Source organism: Lycium barbarum, chromosome 5 (genome assembly GCF_019175385.1).
Source record: "Lycium barbarum isolate Lr01 chromosome 5, ASM1917538v2, whole genome shotgun sequence".
Classification (NCBI taxonomy): Eukaryota; Viridiplantae; Streptophyta; class Magnoliopsida; order Solanales; family Solanaceae; genus Lycium; species Lycium barbarum.
The window spans coordinates 85,019,920-85,023,805 of record NC_083341.1 but is presented as its reverse complement, the minus strand read 5'-3'; the positions used below and the strand labels follow the sequence as shown (position 1 = coordinate 85,023,805).

The 3,886-nt window shown below is 38.6% G+C and overlaps 1 long non-coding RNA gene across 1 annotated transcript; it reads right to left on the bottom strand.

The window, feature by feature from the left end:
* Nucleotides 1–469: 469 nt before the first annotated feature.
* On the bottom strand, nucleotides 470–3,610 carry LOC132642549 (uncharacterized). The gene is made up of 3 exons (XR_009583228.1): nucleotides 3,056–3,610; nucleotides 2,384–2,434; nucleotides 470–710 (listed from the first exon to the last, which is right to left on the bottom strand). It is a non-coding gene; the product is annotated as an uncharacterized LOC132642549 (long non-coding RNA).
* Between the last annotated feature and the right edge of the window lie 276 nt (nucleotides 3,611–3,886).

Sequence of the window (3,886 nt, the reverse complement as noted above, 5' to 3'; positions counted from 1 at the left end):
GCCTCTCCCGCACCATTACTTACCACTTTACTGTGTAACTGCTCATACCATTGGTCGCTTTCTTCTGTAGACGTTGCCCTTTAGCTGAAATCAAAAGTTAGTACCAGGGACTTCATTTCCTACGACTGGGCTCTATCGCACGATCTTAGATATGAAACAAGGAATGACACCCTATTAATGTCTCGTAGCCTCCTGTTTATAGATGTTGTGCACAACACACCGATAAACAAGACTCTACTAGACACGACTTTGCAGACGACCTGCTCTGATACCACTAGGACGACCTGCTCTGATACCACTTTGTCACACCCTAACCTTGGTTAGGCATGATGGGCACCCGACTCTCTTCAGAGTCGAGCGAACCCTTAAACGTTCGCTTTACCAAAACCTGTCATTTCAAAAACTTTAAAAAAAAAACATGAAACTTTTCAAAATAAAGATCACTGTTTATATACAGATCATGAAAACTTTCAATCAATTATGTACTTCTTACTAACTAAAATTATATGAAAATGCATTCTCTTTTAACATATATACATGATTTACACTCCTCGACACCCTATCCACAGGACGCTGTCTGCAAAGTCTCTAATATAGACGAAATACCATAATCATGAATACTCAGACTCGGCAACACACCGGAAGGAAGTGGAGCTCGCCAATCCCACTGGAACATCTTCTAGCAATGCCTTCTACTCACCTGGGTGTACCTGCGTGGCATGAAACGCAGCCCCCGAAGAAAGGGGGTCAGTACGGAATATGTACTGAATATGTAAAGCGGAAACAAATTATAACCATAACTTAATTTAGGAGAAGAGAAATCACAATCAAATTTAATACCTGCAGCCTTCGCTGAAAGAAGCATAAATGTATACACGAGGTCTCAAAATGATCCTTAACTAAATAATGCAAGCGAGCACACATTCTTTAAGCAAATGACGCAATCTAACGCACGTATCGCTTCCGACATACTAACCCAACAGTCCCTTCGGACGGCCTTTCCCAGCGTAGTGCATAGATACAGCATACACAAATTCTAAAATACACAGTCTAAATTTTGTATCACAATAGTCCCATCGGACGGCCGCTTCCGGCGTAATAGTAATGTTGGCCCCTTCGGGCATGCCGCTTCCGGCATAATAATAATCATGGCCCCTTCGGGCATGCCGCTTTTGGCATAATAATAATCATGGCCCCTTCGGGCATGCCGCTTCCGGCATAATAATAATCATGGCCCCTTTGGGCATGCCGCTTCCGGCATAATAATAATCATGGCCCCTTTGGGCATGCTGCTTCCGGCATAATAATAACCATGGCCCCTTTGGACATGCCGCTTCCGGCATAATAATAATCATGGTGTCGTGCATGAATGCAAGTATGCAAATGCATGAAAATCTTTGGACGATCCATAACACAAACCAAGGCCATGTGTTATATAGCACACTCAGACATAAGCTGAGGTCATAGCGCACTCAGGCGTAAGCTGAGGCCATAGCTCACTTAGGCACAAGTTGAGGCCATATATCATATAGCTCACTTAGCCACATCGTGAAATCATCCAATAGTTTAGACTCGAAAATCTCGCACCCCCTTCGGAGTGGTTTTGAAAAGTCTAAATAATAAAATCTCGCACCCCCGTCGGAGTGGTTTGGGAAGTCCAAATATTAAAATCTCACACCCCCGTCGGAGTGGTTTTGGAAAGTCCAAATAATAAAATCTCACACCCCCGTCGGAGTGGTTTTGGAAATTCCAAATAATAAAATCTCACACCCCCGTCGGAGTGGTTTTGGAAATTGGCTTTATATTTCCTTTAATACAAAACATACTTTCTTGAAATCATTAATAAACCACAAACACGTTTCAAGTAAATCCGAGTTGGCATAAAAAACAAGGTTAACTACCGTATGCACATGCAAAGTAGTGAGAAAATAAATGCCTTTCAAGTATCGTTATGGAATTCATTCATTATAAAACCTCTACGACCATCTTCAGACAATTCGAGACCGTTTACAGAAGCTAGGGGCGTTAACCAAAAGTTTCCCTTAATTATCGTACAGAAATAAGTCAAATGGAGCAATACAAAAGGTCTCGGGACTTGTGGGCCCACGTAGGGCCAAGTCGAGGTGGCGTACATAAATTACATGCATTAGGCCTTGTGAAGTCATCCATTAAAGTTTCAGGGCAATCCGGTTCCGTTTGTGAAAGTTACAGATGTTTAAACTATTTTTCTATCAAAATATAAGGTACCTAATTCAATTACATTGAATGAATAAGGATCAAAATTAGGCTCAGATTTCTAGGAATAGAGTTTCCCCCGAGGCTTATATCATAACCTATTATGTCTAGGACATGCCAAAAGAAAGAAAGGTTAGGCTTTACATACCTTTTCCGCTTCTTACGCTTCTCCAATTTCAAGCCCCGAATGCCCCAAAATCTACAATTGGTCATAAATACCAAACATTGATTATAAGCCTTTAAGAATTCAATCTTAAATCAGCACTTGCCTACAAAAATTTGGGCAGCACCTCCCCCATAAATTCGACATCCCCGAGAATTTAACTCAGCTAAAACATCAACAACAACACCAACAACAATACCAACAACATCAACAATCCACAAAATAACAACATTATCTTCCATCAATGCAAGAAGTCTACATTCAATTCACATTAACTTCTACAACAACTTTCCAACAATTTCAACCTCACTAGAATCATCATATTCTTATTTGCATCATAGAATATATATATCAACAACAACTAAATTTATTTCATAGAACTTAGTTCATACTTCTCACACCATATATACACATACACGGCTACCTTCCATCACCCACAACTTCAACTAAATTCATCAAACTTTCATTCCCAATATAGAGTCCACCACAACCACAATTAGAATGCTACATAGAAATTAACTAATCTTGCCTTCTCAACACATGCACACACACGGCCACACCATACAAAACCTTCATATTTTCATGAATTTTATCTATTTCTACATACTACAACATAAACAAACCTTCCATAACATGTAAAAGTAGATGAATTCTTACCTTTTTCCTTCAACTTCTGACTTGGCTAAGGTTGCGATTTTGCGACAAAGAGCGGTTTTCTTGCTCCAACAATTATACCATGTTAAAGAGGGACCTTTAATTGGTTGAATAGCTAGAAGAAATAATTTTTTTGATCAAGATTTGAGGGCTCTAATTTTTGCTCATCTTGGCCGAAATGGCCTCTTCTTTTCCTCTCCAAGGTTCTTGAATTTTCTAAGGGGAAAGATGAAAATTATCTAGGTTTTTCTTCCATTTATTCCTATATATTTATAATTCTCATAAGCATGTGAGGGGCACATGCCCTCTCTAGAAATTTCTTAAAATAAATAAATAAATATGACCATTTGTTTTGTTATATAAACTTTGGTCCATTCAAGAATTTTCTTGAATACTTATGAAATTCCCGTTTTGCCCCTAGTCTTCCACAATATTACCACGGCCCATTTTACGAATTTCTCTTTTTGCCCTTAACCTTTCTTAATATTTCCATACTAATAATAGTCATAATTAATATCCATAAACAACTTATGTATTAAACAAGATCAAAATGTAGCCGTGCCCTTAACTCGTCGCGATTACCTTAAAACATCCGAATGCACAAAGTGCGGGATATAAAAGTTTTCCACAATCTTGTATTACCTGGTTTCACGGATTATAAGTGATTAGTAAGATAGTAAGAGCAACAAAACAATACCACTATTATCTTTAGCTCCATGGTGGGCGCAAAACTGTGTACCCAAAGAAGGTACAGTTAAATTTGTTAGTGGTTTAAAGGATACGTGAATTGATTTGTTATGAATATGAATGAAGAACAAGAAATAAATACTGAAA